Genomic DNA, 18842 nt, shown 5'->3' on the forward strand with positions numbered 1-18842 from the left:
TTTTTAAACAAAGAAACAAACCTTTTAAACATAGGTAAATTGGAACTATTCGGGCTGGAGTGGGGCAGAGACCCTATAGCCTCTCCCACTCAGTGTTCTCCTTGCCCCTTCCTCCCCTCTCACCCCCAGCAGATACTGGGGTAGATCCACGGAGGCCGCTCTGTGGAACTTTAGTACTCCAGGAAATGCCATTGGAAAACCTGCAAGACAAAGTCCAAAGCTCTTACAAAACAAAGAAGCCACCAATAATAAGAAAGCACTTCTCCATGCTCTAGGTCCTGCTCCCCTGCCTATCTCATTTCTTGCCACCCTATCATTCTCCTTATGCTTGGGCCACAGCCAACCACTAGCATGTCCCTCGGCACCTCCAGCAGTTTCATCCCTTAGTGCACAAACATCCTGTTCCCTGAGGGAATGCCCTGTCCTCCCTACCATGCCTCAATCTGGCAAACTTCTCTTTCAAGAATCAACACAAACCAGCACTGCCTCTGCAAAGTCTCGCCTTGCTCCTCAAGGAGGATTTAAGGAGGCCTTCTTCAAACTCTCTCAGCATACTCTGAGCCTTGCATTTTCTTGGCTCAGGTGCCTCGATGGCAAGGGATCTTACTCTGTTTATCTCTGTATACTGCAGATGCCTAGTTTGTAACAAGTGCCCAATCAGTGTTTGGAGAATGGCCGAGGAGACTGAAGTAATGGTCTTGACCTTATTTATAGACCCTATTAATATGTTGCTTTAACCAAAAGGACTAACTAGATAGGGCTATCTTTACTGATAAGCATGAAATACACTGAGACTGATTTCTTCTCTTCCAGCCTGGAAGTCATAAACAATGTACCCCTTCTGTCACAGGTTTCTGAGGGGGAAGAGAGGCTTTCTTACAGCCAGCTGCTGTTGGCAGCTTTCCTGAGCCATTATCTGGCCTGACTAGGAGCCCCACAGGACCTCTAGGTTATCATGCACACAATAGCTACAATGTGCTGGGCAGCAGGAGTGAAGAGAAAAATCTCTATCGTCTCTATATTGTTTATACTAACTTAACAAAAACATTGCACACAGATGGAGGGGCACAGTCTAAGTAGACTATCAACACAGGGAAGCGGGTGAGGGATGGTGGAGAAGGAAGCCTATCAATTCAACACCATCCGTTCCCAGAAAACATACTGAGGTGGCTCCCACTATCTCCCAAGTGTTTTTTGTTTGTTTGTTTGTTTATTTGTTTCATTTTGTTTTTTGTTTCTTTTTGTGTGTCATCAAAGAGGCAGTGAGAGGGGACTTACAAATAACAGTTCCCATTTATTTAGCACTTGCTACGCACCAGGAGCTACACTGATGGCTTTGTACATTTTAATTCATCATAACCCCTTGAAATAGATTTTACTGTCATCTCCATTTTACAGATGGATAAACTGAGGCACGGTGAGGCCAAGTAGCTTGCCCGCTTTTACACAAGGAATGAGCCAGGATTCCATCACTGGCAGTTTGACCCCAGAGCACATGCCCTTAACCACTGCACCACTGTCTCCCACTGTACACAGGCCATTGTAGCTGTGGTCCTGATCCTTGGAGAGCTCGCAAAGAAGGCAACCAAAGATTGACATGGTCTTCAAGGGAAGAGAATATGACTAGAAGTACACAGGGCAGAAATAGAAAAGGAAAACAATACAGGCTCACCAGTCACAGTTGGTGCTGGGGATCAATGGCAACAGGTTGGTGGTAGGGTGGAGTGAAATGAGAAGCTTTTCCTAGAGTTGTTGACAAGTGCACTGACACGAAGCAGAGTAAAGGCACAAAGCTAGGAAGGTGAGTTTCCTCTGAGGAAGGCCAGGCTGCTAGCCTGCCATGGGGAGTAGGGAAACAGCCCCATCCTCCACTCCCACGTAGATATCCCTAGGAAGTGAGAGCAGAGACTTGAACAGATACCTGTACACCCATGCTCATGGCAGCACTATTCACAATAGCCTAAAGGTGGAAACCCAAATGTCTATCAATGGATGAATGGATTAACAAAATATGGTTTTTACATTCATTCAGTAAAATATTACTCAGCCTTAAAAAAGAATGAAATTCTGACACATGCTACAACATGGATGAACTTTGATGACATTACGTTAAGTGAAAGAAGCCAGACACAAAAGAGTCCACAGATATGAGGTACCTAGAATAATCAAATTCATAGAGACAAATGTAGCATAGTGGTTACCAGGGGTTGGGGGGAGTTAGGAGTGGGGAGTAATTGTTTAATGGGTACAGAGTTTCAGTTTAGGATGTTGAAAAAGTTCTGGAGATGGATAGTGTTGATGGTGGCATAGTAATGTGAATGTACTTAATGCCACTAAATTGTACACTTAAAAATGATTCAAATGGTAAAAAAATAAAATAAAATAAAAATAAAAACGCCCAGTAACAGCTTGCTTTACTGAGCTCACAACCCAAAAGGAATGGTGGTGGGTGTTGAGGTCCAGGGACAGAACCTTAGATGGCGGAAACTGGTCACCGAGAGAGAGAAGTAGCAGTGAGTGTGCATTGCCTGAAGAGAGCGCCAAAGAGCTCCTGGATGGTGAATTTCTTCAGCTACCTCCTTCATCCACCCCACCCCCGGTCTGCATGTGAGTGCCTGTACACACACACACACACACACACACACACACACACACACACACACGTTCATCTACCCCACACCAGAGCAGACATTGTCTGCCAGCCCAGCAGAAGCAGCAGTTTGGTATGGCCTGAGTCCCAGGGAGTCCTGGGGAATCCCAATAACTGAGCAAAGGTTGTGCTTGCCTCTCTCAGCTTCTCTAGGGAGCACGTCCTCCCCTCTGAGGCCCAACCAGTCTGTTCTCCAGTGAAGAGATTGCTAAGAGGTACTGCCTGTCAGGTCCTCAGGATGGCCCTGCGGGAAAAAGAGGGAGCCCAGTCCAGTGGAAAGATCATGGACTCTGGATGTAACAGACTTGGATTCAAATCCTGTTCCTACCACTTTGTTATGCATGACTTTGGGCACTGTATTTAACTTCTCTGTGCCTCAGTTTCCTTTTCTGTAAAATGTGGTTAATAATAGTACAAGGATTTTTCTTATACTTGTGAGGATCAATAAGATATATCAAGTGGTTATAACAGTGCCTGCACATAGTAAGTGTGAATTAAGTATTAGCTAGCATTCCCCCACAATATGGTTGTGATGGTTAAATGAGAATGGTTGAAAGCTCCCAGGGCTATATCAGCACTCAACAGCAACAACTATGATGTTTATACCAGAGAGCGAGAACCTGAGCAGTCAGATTCATGGCCAGAGGAATGTGGAGACGTTGAGTGCTACTAGAGAAAGGAAAGCCATGGTTGCGGTCTCTCAGGAATACAGGGAAAGCCAGTCTCCAAAGAGCACGCCTTGCATCCTCCCTAAGCGATTGCTTGGTGGCTCAGACCACTCAAGAAGGCATGGGGAAGGAAACAAAAAATCAGCAGTACATACTTTGGTCTTCCCTGTGCGGGACGTCTTCAGGGAAGGGGAAGGGGAAGGGGGTGGGTCCACCCAAAGTCTCCAGGGACCAGCTGTACAGTAAAAGCCACTGTTTCAATTCCTCTGCTCTTGGTGTCTGCTTGTTTCTGTGTCTGGAGAGGAAAGGCATGGGCGGGGCTCTGCTGTACAGCACCAGGAACCACAAACCCGCCCCCGGTGTAAGGGTACAAAATGTACCCAGACTGCAAACCACACCCTTGTGGCTTGGGGAGGCCCCCGGGGTGGGTTGGGGAACTGTCACACTACATTGTTTGAGGGCCCTGTGCCTAGCAACTGGCCTGGGATTCCATTGCGCTCAGACAGTGGGATGTCCCAAGGGGCCAGGACTGAGTTAAGGGACCTCCTGTCAAAGAATCACCCAGCACCAAGGATCCCTCTGAGCTGAAGAGAGTCCATAGACCCCTGGGACCTTCTTGGGGCCAAATTAGATCTGGAGTTAGCCTAGGAGAGCTTCCAACCTAAGGCCACATGAGGGGACACTCCCAGCCATAACCAGACCCTTCTCCACTCCCAACCAATTTCGGCTCCATCCCCTAGGAGGCCTCATGAGGGTTCCTGGAGCACTGAAAAGAAGGAGACAGATGAGACATTTGCAGAGCATGGAGACAGCTTCCCCAAGTCTGAAGTGACTTGGAAATGAAAGAAGATTGGGAGCGAGCCAAGCCCACAAGAAATGGGGTAAGAACTTCAAGTCGGACAGGTTGGAGGAAGAAGGTCCTGCAAAACCGGAATGAAATTCAGTGGAGACAAGTGGAAGGGGTCTGTTAGTAACAAAACCTAACAACATAATTTGGCTCAACACAAATAAACAAGGAAAACACCAAGTGAAGGAGGGAGTTCACCGCAAGTTGAATATGAATCAGCCTCAAAATAGAGCATGGCTCACTTATGTTGGCCACATTTTACAAACCAAAGATCAGGACACATATTTGACAAGGATGAGTATACTTATGGGGAAACAAGCCTTTGAAATTGAGACTTTCCCCTCAGCAAGCCTAGGTCCTAGGCTCACTGAGATCATGCTCTGTGACAGTCTAGTCTTCATCAGCAAGATATGTCCAGAACCTGGAAGAAATAGAGAAGTTTTAAAAAGAAGAAAAAATACATGAAAAATGGGGCCCCTAGGCAAAGGCTGGTAAAGTAGAGGCTGCATGATGAGATTGAAAGAGCTCTGGCACCAGTGTCCACGAGCTGGACACTTAGTGACTGTGCGACATCAGGAAAGTTACTTAACCTCTCCCAGCTCCAGTTCCTTCTCTTTAAAACTAGGAAAATAATATCTGCCATAAAAACTGTTGTGAAGGTTTAAGTAATTCCAAAAATGTAAAGCACTGAACACATCACAGGTTCTCAGTAAATGCATAGCTGTCAGTTTAGAGAAAGGAAAAACTAGATGTGAGAGGATTTTAAGAGGCATCTACTAAGTAGTTGTTCCCCCAACTACATGGAACCTATGAAGGATTTTGGTGGGTGTGGGTAAGAACCTGGTGAGCATCAGAAGTTGCAAACTGGCAGCTGACAGGCTAAATCCAGCCCTCAGGCATGTTTTGTTTGGCCAGAGCAGTGTTTTCAAAAAATCTGAATTAGTTGCCAACCTTTTAAAAAGTGGAAGATTTCACATAATCCAGATTTCTGGCTTCTCTTGTAAAAGCAGAAAATCTACTAGCTCTGGATCCACATGTCCGCATGACAAGGATGTGGGAGGGGAGTTAGGGCTGCTTCTTTTAGAAAGTTTCTCACACCACATCAGTGTTTCTCAAGCTGTAATGTGTAGAGGAACCACCTGGGAATTCGGTTAATATGCAGATGCTAATATCCAGAATAGGCAAATCCATGGAGACATAAAGTATAATAGTGGTTGCCCATGGTTGTAGGAAGGAGGGAATGGAGAATGAGATTGCTAGTGGGTATGGGCTTTCTTTTTGGGGTGATGGAAATGGAACCAAGTAGATAGAGGCGGTAGTTGCATAGAATTGTGAATATACTTTAAAAAAAAGCTGATCGTACACTTTTAAAGAGTGCATTTTGTGGTATGTGGATGATATCTTAATAAAGCTGTTACACAAAAACTGCATGTGCTGATTCCGTAGAGCTCAGACCAGAATAGATTCTTCATTTCTAACAAGCTCTGGGCCAAGGCTGCTGGGTTAAGGCTGCTGGGTCAAGGCTGCTGGTTCTAGGAGCAGCTCTTAGCGCTCTTACACATCTGCTTTTAAAGCTCTGCTGCCCGCTGGAACCACCTGGGGAATTTTAAAAACCACTCATACATGGGTCCCACATCCCTAGGGACTCAGATAACATTGGTCTGGGGTGAGCCCCGCCCCTGCCTTCGGACATGAGGATTTTTAAAGCTCCCGAGATGATTCTAATTTGCAGCCAAATTTGAGAACTAACGTCTTATGCCTTGACCACTTTCCCCTTACCTGTAGGCTACCCTGGGGCATTGGACCTCTGCTCTGCTCAGACTGGAAGCTTAACTTCCCAGGCCGCCTGGTCCCGCCCACAGCCTTCATCCCACACTAGTGCTGGGATTCTGAACCAAAGATTTCCTCCCCCTCCCCGCTCACCAAGTCCCTTGTTTGTGTAGGCTGTTTTGTTTTCTTGGGTCGCTTCAGGTATAGACATTTATCAGGGGCTTTTGGAAAGTCTAAAGAACTCTGTCCGATCCTCCCAGGTGCCTCTGGTAAGTAACCCGGGACTCGCTGCCCAGGAGCGACTGCCAGCCTCTCTGCCACGCCCTTGTCTGGCGGCCGCGTGGCGGCCCACATGTCCCCCCCCCCCCCCCCCCCCCCCCCCCCCCCGCTGGAGGCCGCGTGGGATGACATGTGCTGAAAGGGGCGGGTGAGCCAGAGGCAAGAGCTGCAGGTCTGCCTGGGTTTGGAAGCCGCCTAGGCACCAACCACAGTTATCTTCAAGTGGACTAAAGAAGACAGAGGGAGGGGAAGAAAGGGGACGGGGCGGCAGAAGGGACAATGCGCCAAGGCTGACTGGGTAATTCAGCAAATTGTGTGCGAGCATCTTAGAGCTGCAGCCCTGAGCATGGTCCAGACTCTGGGAAGTCATTCCAAGTGAAAAGAGGTTATAACCACAAAAAGAGAACATTTTGTTCTAACTGAGTGGGAGGAAGACAGCTGGGCAAGGCCAATGGAAAGCGCCCCCCCCGCCCCCCCCACCCCAGCCAGCCTTGCTTTTACAGGACTTATACCACGTCCCAGATGTTTTAAGCATTAACATTCCCCCTGACCCACCCACTGACTACTTATTTTCTCTGTGCAGTTGGCTTGAATGCAGCTGGCTATTTGTGTCCTCTTTTCCTCAAATATTTGCTTGTTTCTTTTCCTAGAGATTGGAAAGCATTTAATGAGATTCTACCTAGAAGGTTCAATAAAAGCTAGGAAAAAAAAGCTGGTGTAATGTCACAGACTTGATTGCTAAGGTGATACTAATTGATTTAGCACTGGGGACATTTTCACACTTGGTCTTGATAACTCCTCTGAAGCAAGGGGTATGCAAGTGCCTTCTGGAGGCCTGGTATACAGTTTGGAGAGCAAACAAAGGCCTCTGGTGACAGGTCACTGCCTTGACCTCCAGGATCCCCTCTTTTTTCAAGACTAGCTTTGCCCCTTGAGTTTTCAGTGTTTGGTGTGACTCAGGGCACACAGGTGTCTGCAAGAGAGCAATGGAGAATAACAGTACCAGGGTGGGCTGAGGGGCCACCAGCAGGGCTATATGGGAGGTGGGCTTTGGAGCTCTTTGAATTCCTTGTTTCTTCCCTCCACCCAAGAGATCAGAGAGCCTGCTGGGGAAGAAGTGGTGGCCTGGGGCAGGCCTGCTAGGGGGAGAAGCAGGGTTGGACATTCTCAGAAAGCTCAGTTCCTCAGCGGCCACACTGAAAAAGTGTTGACAGGGGAGACTCTCCACATCTCCTCTCTCACCAGGCTTAGCCAGCCTGCTCTCTGCCCCTGTCCTTGGTCCTTGTCTCAGACTCTTCCAACAACGGCACAAGAGATAAAAAGCAAAAGATTGAGGTATAGAAGGCAAGTGGCTCTGAGTTAGGCTGAGAGGCTTTGGGAGAACCACATCTGTGGAGCAAGGACAGAGTTCCTCAGAGAAGGATCCTTGCGGAGGGCTCTGTCCAGGCAATGGTGGCCTGAAGCGGGTAGATCTGAGCTGTGACCTTGGGGAAAAGAATCTGATGAGGCAATGGGCAATGAAGGGGAATAATTATACCAGCTAACGTTTATTCAATGCTTGCTAAGTGCCAGACGAAGGGCTAAATGTTTTACATGGGTAATCTCATTTAATTCTCTCAATTACCCTAACCACCACCATTTTACATATTGGTAATAGAAATTCAGGCTCAGAGATGTTGAATGACTTGTCCAGGGTCCACAGCTAGTAAGGGGAGAGTGAGGCCTAGAACTCAGCTCCATTTGAGTTTAGAACCACTGCCTTTAACTAGGCAGCCTCCCCACTGATGGCATAATAGCCTCAGAAGTTACCAAGGAAGGTGCTGGCAACTCCATCATAGACCCTGCAGGACTACCACATCTCACAGATCCTGGGGCAAGACAGCAGGGGTCATGGGAAAATTATCACCCCACCCTCTGTGTCTACTTTTGCAGCCTGTGGAGAAGAGCTCTTCCTTGCATTAGCCTCTAGTCCCCTGCTCCAACCATGTGCAGATCCATGTGCAGCCAGGTGGATCATGGTATAGGGACGGGCCTTGAGGTTGGTGCAAGTCTCTGGGCCAGAGTGGAACAAATCGACACAGAGAAGCAGGCTCTGCTTTCTTGGCTCTTGCATCCCCAAGGAGTGCAAGGCTTGAACTAAGGGAGTATTCTAGATGTTCTTGGCCAGCAAGGCTAAGATGGGGGCATCTCTTTCATCAGCTGTGCTGAAAATCCCCCCAGAAAAAGCCAACACTGTTTTGACACCTGTTTTTTTTTTAATTTTTTTATTTTTTTCTGTGCGAACCTTTCTGTAAGGGTTTGTGCACAGGACACTTTAAAATGTTTTTTGGGGTTGCCTGGTCCTTGCTGCAGCAGGCAGGCCTTTCTGGCCAAGGACAATGAATCACCCAGTCCAGAATGTGTGCATCTGCTTGGGAGAACACTGTGTGCCCTGGACCAGTGCCGGAGCCTGAGGGGAAAGGGAAGTGTGCAGGACTGACCAGCCAGGAGAAAGATGGGGAGGGGTTTCTGCTATGGCAGCTGCTCAGACTCCTACACCTAAACTTCACCAATGTTCACCTCACCTCCTTCCCTTGGATAGCAGGAGGTTGTGGGGAAAATCACATGACGCTCAGCTCAGCCCACACTTGGAGGCTGCTCCCCTGCAGACCCTGGGTGTTGAGTCACAACCCCCATATCTTACTCCCCCAGTGTATACTTATTACTGATGTACCATCGTATGATTTGAGGTGGATTGCTCTTGGATTCCAGCCTCTTCTCTATGTCCACTGTTTTTGCCATGACTCAAGACTTGATCCTCTGTCCCTTGAATTGCTGTTACAGCCTCCAGCCACCCCTCAGCCCATTCTCCTCCCCACTACCCGAGCCATCTTTCTAATAGGCACATCTGATCTTGTCAATCCTATAGTTAAAAACTTTCAGTGGCTCCTTATTACCATCAGGGCACAGGGTAAACATTTTGGCGTGGCATTCAGGGCTTTCGTGGTTTGGCTCAATCTTGCTCTCCACCAGCATAAGAATGCTCAGTTAAATGTGAATTTTGGATACACAACAAATAATTTTTTAGTTTAAGCATGTCCCTTGCATTGTGTCCTATATTTGTTAAATCTGAAAACCCTACTATAGCCACATAGCCATTCCTACTGATACAGCTGTACTTCAGGCCCTTATCTTCACTTTATAAATGCAGTCACCAATGTCCAAAATAGTTCCTTTGCCCCTGGGCTCTCCCTCTTCTAAACCATTCTCTTCTCTGACCCAGGATGTTGCTCAGGCCATTCCATCACTGCCATTGAAGAACGCTTTTTACATTTACTATTCCTGTCCAAATCCTTCCCTTCTCTCAAGTTCCTCCTTCATGATGCTCTCTCTAAGAGTACCGGCAATAGTCACGCTCCTCTTTTCTGGGCTCTGGACACACCCCACTGTCCCACCTAACATTTAGTCATATCATGTTTTGCATTGCAACCTGCTGATCTGTGGAGAATGTATTTTCCCAACTAGATTGTAAGCTTTAAGAGGATGGGCATCATACTTCACCCTTTTGATTCTCTCCTCTCTCCCACCGTTGCATAGTGGGGCCTCAGTAAATGTAGATTGGTTGATCAGTGGCTTATTTACTCTCTGACAAAACTGTGACCATCAGCTCTTCAAGGGCAGTTTTTGGACTGAGACTGATACAGTTCTGTTTTGCTTAACAAATATTTATTGAGTGCCCATTCTGAGCCAGGAGCTTTCCCAATGTGAAAATACGGGGATGAATAAGATAGTGCTTGTGCTCTCAAGGAACTCACGGTCTAGCTAGAAAGTACCAGTGTATATGGATACTTATAAGGCAATGAATAAAGCATATACAATATGCAAAGTGCTTACAAAAGTGGAAGTGATGAACAGAAATTGGGAAATGAGATGTTGGAGACATTATAGCAGAGGTTAGGTCTCCTTGGTTGGATGGTAAAGGCATTCTAGGCAGCGGGACTGCAGGCATAAAGGCATGGAGTCAAGAAAGAGTATGGTGTGTGTTAAGGAACCATAAGAAGTTCAAGATCGGGGTCTGGTATGAAGGACTTTGAAAAGTAGGAAGAAATGTTTGGGTGGTGGGTGATGGCGAGCTGTTCAAGAAATTTCCCCACCAGCATTATTGAGATATAATTGACATATAACATTGTACAAATTTAAAGTGTACAACTTGATGATTTGATATATTGGTATATTGTAAAAGGATTACCACAGTAAGATTAGTTAACGCATCCACCAACTAGTTAACATTTTGTTCAAGATTTTTAACTAAGCAGACTTCTGTATTAAGACAGGCAGTCAAAGCCAAATAAAAAAGACCACATGGTGCCTGATTCCATTTATATGAAATGCCCGGAAAATGCAAATCAAGAGAGACAGAAAATATATTAGTGGTTGTCAGGGGCTAGGGGCGGGAACATGAAGTGACTGCTAATGGGCAATAGGGAGCTTTTCGGGGTGATGAAAGTTTCTAAAATTGGATTGTGGTGGCAGTTACACAACTCTGAATGTACAAAAATCATTGGATTCTACACTTTAAACAGGTGAGTTTTATGATATATAAACTTTATATATTGATTAAGCTTTTTAAAAATGAGGGACTATCGCTGTGGTCACAATATGGGGAATGGATTGGAGTGACAGAAGTCTGGATGTGGCAAGAGCAGTGAAGAAAATTCTGCAAAAGTCCAGGCAAGAGTTTCTGAGCTCTGGCACGAAGGTAGCAGCAGAGGGGCTGGAGAGAAGTGTTGGAGTCAATAGGCACTCAGGAGGTTGAATCAATGAAGTTTGGTAAACAGATTGCCTGGGGGGATAAGTAAGAGAGACAGAAGTATCTAGAATGACACTCTGGTTTCTGGCTTTGACAGGTGAGCAGATGACGGCACCACCAAATCTCACAGCAATTAGTACAATGCCTGGCCTTCAGCACACATTTGTGGAACAAATAAATAATGAATGAATGAAGTACATTCATGTCATTTCTTCCCACTCTATTGCTTTCTCTCACTTGTAGACTAGGCATTTGGACCCCAGCGTACTTGTCTCCAGCACTGCCCATTTGAAGGCATGGAGATTCTGCCGTTCCCAGGTTCACTTCTAGAAAAACCGTCATCTTGTTTCTTCCCTTCTGGCCCAGAAATTCCCTGAGCACACCAGCGATCCTACCCAGGGGCAGGTGGAACACTCAAGAACGGATAGCCACCAGGCCCTAAGGACTCTTGTCATGGGCTCAGGACTCTTCTCTTGCATCATTAACCCCCACCTTCACCCAGACTCTGCTACTCACCCACAAACTTCCCCACCTCTCCATCAATCAGCAATGCATCTCAAGTCCTAGGTTTCCCACTCACATCTGTCACCTGCCAGTCCACCTGATCAATGTTCCTCTTTGGACCACCAGCCTCAGAACAACGTCAAGGTTGTGTTTATTAAACATGTAGATGATCAGACTCCATGCCTAACCCACTCAATCAGAACCTACAGGACTAGGTCAGAGAATGGAGTGGGTTCTACGGGTTTCAGAAGTTTCTGGGTGGTTCTGAGACTCAGTAATGTGAGAGCTTATGTGAAGAAGAGTGTGAGTGTAGATTGGGGTTGCTTATGGGCCTGCCACCCCAGCGACAGTGCCTGCTGGCCACTCCATGGACAGAGAACTCTCCCCAACATGAGCCTCCTTCCCTGATGCTTATATTTCCATCAGGAAAGGCCCTCCTACTCCACCACTAATCAAATTACCCTCTTGCACAATATTCTGCCCCTCCTCCTTCCCCCACTAAATGTCCACAGGACAATCAGTGCTCAATTGCTCTTTCCTCTGTCCTCCAGGTCACTTAGCACAGGCTGACCTACATAAGAATTGGTTGTTTACATGTGAGCTTTTGAAGAGCCCAGATCAAATCTGGGAAGACAAATGCCTTTAGACTAGCAGCATCTAAGACAGAGCCAGGGACACAGCAGGTGCCCAATAGACACTTGGGGGATTGAATCACTAATGAAAGGAGCCAGAGGCATGAATAACATAAACCAAAGGCTGTGTTTTTGGCTTTAAGAGTGACCCCATTGCAAATCTTTTAACAAGAGATTTGCCTGCCTGGCTTACCTGACAGTAAAGTCAATAGGTCAAAACCACTGTGTTGGAGCCCCAGAGAGGGTGGAAACACAGTGACCAGGCTAAGGAGCTGTGGGAATGGCACTATGGGCTGCCCAGGCTGGTAGGGAGTTTTATTCATTCATTCAACCAATTTTTAATGAGCTCCTCTTATGCGCTAGTCGCTGTACAAGTTACCAAAGATAAAATGGTGAACAGTACAGATAAGGTTCCTGCCCACACAGAGTTTACAGTTTAGTAGGGAAGACAGACATTAAAGAATTATAATTGTGAGAAGCGCCGTGAAGGAAAAGAGCAGTGAAAGTGTATATAACAGGAGAACTCGAATGAGCCCGGTGGGAATGGAGGGAGGATGCTGTTCAAGGAGGATTTACCTAAGAAAGTGACCTTGAGCCAAGACCGTAAGCATGACCAAGAGTTAAATAGGCAAAAAACTGGGAGAGGGCATCTCAGGCAGAGGGTACAGCCATGTGAGGACCTGAGACAGTCACAAGCTTGGCGTGTTTGTGAAACGCACAAGAAGGCTGGTGTGGCTGGAACTAAGGGTGTGAGGGGGTAGGAGGCAGGAGATGATACTAGACAGCTAGGTAGGGGCCTTTTGGATCGTAGTAAGGAGTTTGTATTTTATTTAAAGCTGGGGAGTAGTACGATCTAATTTGTGTGTTAAAGAGTCCCCTGGCTGCCACATGATAATGGTTTGAAGGGGGACTGGAGTGGAAGCAGAGAGACAAATCAGGAGGTTTTGATGGTGACCTGGCCTAGATTGGCGGCTGCAGAGACTTCAGTGAAGTTCAGCCCACACACTTTGCAGATAAGGAGACCGAGGCCCAGAGAAGGGGAATGACTTGCCCAAGGTTACCCTGCCTCCTGGTCCTGTTTTCCCACGAGAAAGGTTAATAGAGAAGGCAAAATGGACTTGGGGCACATCTGGGGTCCTGGAAGCCAATGCAGATGCTCAGCGTGGGAAGGAAATGAAGCAACTTTGTTATCCATTATTTGGGGTGCTCTGGATTTCCACTGCCTGGGGGTGCAGTAAAGCCAGCAGCAGCTCTCAGTTGCATATCCCAACCATGTTTAGTCTGGCTGTTGCTCAGCCAGTTGCTAAGTACTTACTGGCCAGTTCCTTCCAGCCTCCATAGTATAACCAAGTGCTGAGCTGGGCAGAACTCCCAGTGCTCCTCCATCTCAGAGCAAGCAAGCAGTAACCTCATGCAGGGCCAAGTGAGGTCAGAGGGGAGGGGCCACTCTCCTAAGCTTGCATAGAGTTAGCTGTTCTTGGACACACCACTTCTGTGGGTAGCCAATCACAAGAGCTACAGCGTACTTGCTCTTTTTTTTTTCCCTTCTGCACTTGTCCTTGTGAAAACCACAGAACTTCCCGCCACAAAGTGAGCTGAGGAGAGAAGTTCCTTCTCTCCCTTGCCCCACAACCAGCCCAGAAGGCCTTTGAGAGAGACAGCTGGCTCACAGCCCAAGCAAGATGAATGCTCTGCTTCCCAAAGTGAAACATTTACAATTTGGGGAGGAGCTGCTTAACAACCAATCAGGGAAAAGTGACACCACATGGATTTCAACAAGGCTTTGGGGAAAAAGCTTTAGGTGTAGAGAATCATGAAAATAATCCTGGACAGGAAAATTCTCATAGACTTCACTTACTAGTCAGCACCGATGCCCACTTATACCGTACCAGTAAAGTGGCATATGCTATTTCCCCAACCTGGGCTCCAGCAGCTCAGGCCTCACTTCACTATCTACCCATCTGCTTTGAGAGTGCCATTCTTTGGGCAAGAGTGGTACCATGGTGGATTGAAAAGGTTAAGGAATCTTTTCTCATCCTGGTTCTTTTATTAACAAGTTGGAAAACCTCCCTCTAGGTCCATTTCCTCCTCTAGAAAATGAGGGTCTGAGTAAATACTCCTCCAGATCACTTCTAGTTGTGACATGCTAGGAGACTAATAGCTGCTATGCACCAGATACCAGGCTTAGCATTTTACATTCCTCATCTCACTTAATCCCCTCCACAGCTCTTATGCGGTAGATATTACTATGATCTTCCCTCGTCCACTTTATAGATAAGGTAAATGAGGCTCAGAGAGGTTAAGTGGCTTACCCCAGAATGCACAGCAAAGGCTAAAGAAGGGATCTGAAATCGGGTCTGCTGATCCCACACTCATTGCTTCCCCAAGCACTTTAGGCTCTATGCCATCTAAATTGTTCTTGGGGCCCTGACAAACTGGGAATGTCTGAGAATGAAAATGACCATGCTTCCCCATTTCACACATGGAGTACTGACCTGACATGTTTGTAGAAACAGGTGGTCACTTTGCTGCTGTGAGCTGAAGGGTCAGGAGAAGACTTGTTTCAATTAGCTTCAGATAATGATGCCAAGGTGGGGGGTCCTAGGCACCCAGTGAAGCAAAAGGGCACCATCAGCTGGAAAAGTTGGCAGGAGTGCCTTGTGAGTGCATCATCTGATTTATATAGCCTCGGATCCCTCTTTTGGGTTCTGGGATATCTGACAAATACTGGACGGGTTCTCAGGTCTATACTCGAATGATAACGAATGATACTAACGAGGGTAGTAGAGCCTAGTGAAAATTTAATAGACAAGTATAAAAACTTTCACAGACTCTGTCTGCAGAAGTTCTTTTGAAGGTCTATACAAAGCTGCAAGGGCTGCTTGGAACTCTCTGTCCAAGAAAATGATTAACTTTCCCTGTTTCTGAAGAACGATGCAATGTGTTTATTAAATGCCTAAATTAAAGGGAGAGGATACAGTGCAGTTGGGGGTTTTCCACCATAATTCATCTGAGGCTCTCTGTCAGGGAAATTCGAGCCTGGGGCTGACTCGGCTTCCTGGGCTTCCTGACCGCTTCCTGCTCCCAGGCTTCCTCCAACCCTGTGCCTCTAATAAGTTCAGGTTGTTCAGAGTTCAGCTCTCATTAACCCTTTGAAGTCTGGGTGGATAAATCACAGTTCACAAACCACTTAATGTGTATCAAGGATTGGCCAAGGAAGCAATTGTTCCAGTTTGGATGCTTCTAATTGCAAGGATCAAATGAGATAATGTCTGTGTGTGAAAGCACTTTGTGATCCTTGAAGCACAATAAATTACTTTTATTATTATTCTTCTCAATAAGATGAATGGTTTATTTATTTACAACATGGATGCTTGTCCTCATTAGGAGTTTTCGAACAAACCAAATTGGTACTTGATGAGCCTGGAAAGTGCTAAACTTTCCGTGCGCTTTTTTCTGTGTTCCTCAAGTTACCTGATCCTTAAGAACCTTCTGATAGGCCTGTCCCCTTGCACACTTGGGGCCAGTGTAATCTGCTTATTGTTTCTCCTCAACAAAGAATGCGAAAGACACAAGATGCAGGAAGATTGCCTACAATGTAGCGCTTGGGTTTGTCCATACTTTGCCTGGGATGGGAATTCTCAAGGGCAAGGATTGTGGGCTGAGTGGCTGAGGGGCCTTCGTGAACAATGGTATAGATCAGTCACAGACAAAGACAGGTCAGCTAGGAAATGGAGTTAGTTAATGTCCTGAGAAAATCCTCTTCCACAATTGCCTGTCATACATTACTGGTGGAAAAGAAAATCAATGCAACTCTTTAGCAGTGTATTTGACAATATCTCACAAAATTATATAGGCATTTAACTTTTGACTCAACAATCCCATTTTTAGAGATTTACTCTCATGATACACCTCCAATAATATGGAAATGCATATGTATAAGGTTATTCATTATAACGTTGTTTATAATTGCAAAATATTTAAAACTATCGAAATATCCATACATAGGAGAGTGATTGAATAGACTTTGGTACAGCCACAGAATGGAGTACTGTGCTGCTGTAAAAAACAAAACAAAACAAAACAAAACAAAACAAAACAAAACAATGAAGATGCTCCCTAAGAACTGATAGGGAGTGATTTTTAGGATACGTTGGTAAGTAAAAAGAAAAAAGCAAAGTGCAAAAAGTATGCTTCCTTTCATGTAAGAATGAAGTGAGAAAATATAGCTGCATCTGCTCATTTATACAAAAAGAAACATAAGAAGAATAAACCAGAAACTAATGGAATTGAGTACCTTCAAGAGTGGGTGGAAACAGCACACAATAGGTGCTCAATAGACATTTCCTGACAATGACTCATAGGTACTGTGGAAGACAGTAGAGGGAATGATAGATTTAGCCTGGGTGTATCAGGAAGTTTATATTGCTGTCTTGAAAGATTAGTATGTGGTCAACAGGTTGGCTGGCTAGAACAGGGAAATTATTCCAGGCAGAGGGCAAAATTATGAGCAAAGATCCAGAAGGGAGAGATAGCCTAGTATGTGAAGTGGCTGGGGCATTGGGTGTGAGGAGCCTATTGTATGAGAAGGCTGGATAGGGCGAGCGGCAACCAGAATGTGGACTTCCTTTTCTGCAATTGTAGGGAATTTGAATTTTATTCTAAGTGAGATGAGAAGCCATTTTGAACAGAGGAGTGATATGGGCCTTTTTATGCTGCATCGGTCCCTGGCTATAATGTGGGTATGGACTGAGGAGGAACAAAGTGGAAGCAGGGAGACAAATTAGGAGGCTACTGCAGCCACCCAGGCAAGAGATTATGGTAGCTTGGACTAAGAAGGTAGTAATAGAAGTGGAAAGCAGAGATCATGTTCTGAATATATTTTGAAGGCATAGCTGGTAGGATAAACTGATGGATTGGATGTGGCAGAAGGTGAAGGAGAAAGCAGAATCTGGAATAATTTCCGGATTTCTGGCTTAAGCGATTGCGTGTCTGATGGAGCCATTCAGCAAGATGGGAACACAGTAGAAAGAGCAAAATTTATGGGGAAAGGTGATGAGTCATCTTTATGTCAAGTGTGAGATGTCAGTGGGACACCCAGCAGTTGGATGTGTAGGTCTGGGGCTCAGGGAAGAGGTCTAGGCTGGGGACATAGACATGGGACCATATAGATGGAGGTTGAAAAGATGAGGCCAGAATGTGAGAGTGTATTATCACCATGAGAAGAGAAGACGTCTGGGGACAGAGTCCTCGGGAACACTAATATGAAAGAGGGACAGAAAATGAAGACTTCGTCAAGGTGGCTAAACAAGTAATTGTAGTAGAAATAGGAAGATTAGGAGAGAAGAGGGCCATGGAAGCCCAAGGGGGAAATTTGAAGGGGAACCTGCTCAACAGTGCCCAGGGCTACGGGAGTTCCTAAGCTAGGAGCTGCAAAGTGTCCATTGGGTTTGGCTTCACTTCCAATCTTTGAGCAGATGGGGAGAGGGGTGAAACCAGACTTCAAGTAGGGCTGAATGTGTGGGAAATGAGGAAGTGCAGTCAGTGAGGGGGGCTCTTCTTCGAAGACCTTTGACTGTGAAGGGGAGTGAGGTGCGATGGCAACTGGGAGAAGGGAGGGTGAAGGGTTGGAGGAGAGTCGTTATAAGCATGAGATAAGCAAGCCCATTTTACCTACAGAGAAAGTCAATAAACATGCAAGGCTGAAGACCCAGAAAAAAGAAGAACAAAATTAGAGTCACATGGAGGTGGGAGGTGACGGCCTAGATGGCATGGAGAGTCCAGGGAGAGGGGATAACGTTGAATACAAAAAGGCAGACCTCTCTATGATGGGTAACTTTTCATGAAACCATTTTCAATACAAAGGAAGCAGCAAAAATCAAATTATCCATGCATGCATGGGGGCTCTTTGTAAACCTGGAGAGTGTAGGTGTAATCATGTTAACTCAAATAGAACCCTGGGCCTCGGTCATAGGCATCTGGAGAAGACAGTACTGATAGAGACACTGGCTTCCCACTGCCAACTGCAAATAGTGTACACTTCAGATGTGTTTGTACAGATTCAAGCACAATTTAATGTACCCATTGGAGCCTATGATATTAATCGAGGTAAAAAGTCTCCCTTAAAACAAACTTTGAGACTTTACAATAAATAAGTAGTACCTAATTAATGGGCTTGCCAATTGTTCTTTTCTGCTTTGGACTTTGGTCAGGAGCTGGAGGGCTGAAAATGGGGCAAGGAAAAAAGATCCCAGGCTCCTTTCCTAGTTTTCACCTCTGAGGCTTTCCCTAACCCAGAAGATTCAGCAGAACTCTAGCAGCAGTGAGGCCTGGGTGTAGCAGCAGGCTGACCTTTTAGGAAACAGAGAGGGCCTCTGGTCATACAGTTTGTGCTCCAAGGACAAAGGACTTAGGGCTAAGATGCTCTGTCCTTTTGCAGTCAATGGAACATATAAGCTGTTGCAAAAGAGCCCATGTAAGTCATTGCCTAACTGAAAAAAAAACAATATGCTGACCATTGCTACATGGTGTGATATATATTAGACAGAGAAGCAAAACATTAGGTTTGGGCTCAGGCTCTGCTGCGAGCTTGCTGTGTGACTTTAGGCAAATACCTTCTGCTCTCTGGGAATCAGTTGCTTCATTTGCCAAATCAGTAGACTGGACAAATGATCTCTAAGAGAACTGCCCTCCCCCAACATTT

This window comes from Pteropus vampyrus, unplaced genomic scaffold (assembly GCF_000151845.1).
Source record: "Pteropus vampyrus isolate Shadow unplaced genomic scaffold, Pvam_2.0 Scaffold120, whole genome shotgun sequence".
NCBI lineage: Eukaryota > Metazoa > Chordata > Mammalia > Chiroptera > Pteropodidae > Pteropus > Pteropus vampyrus.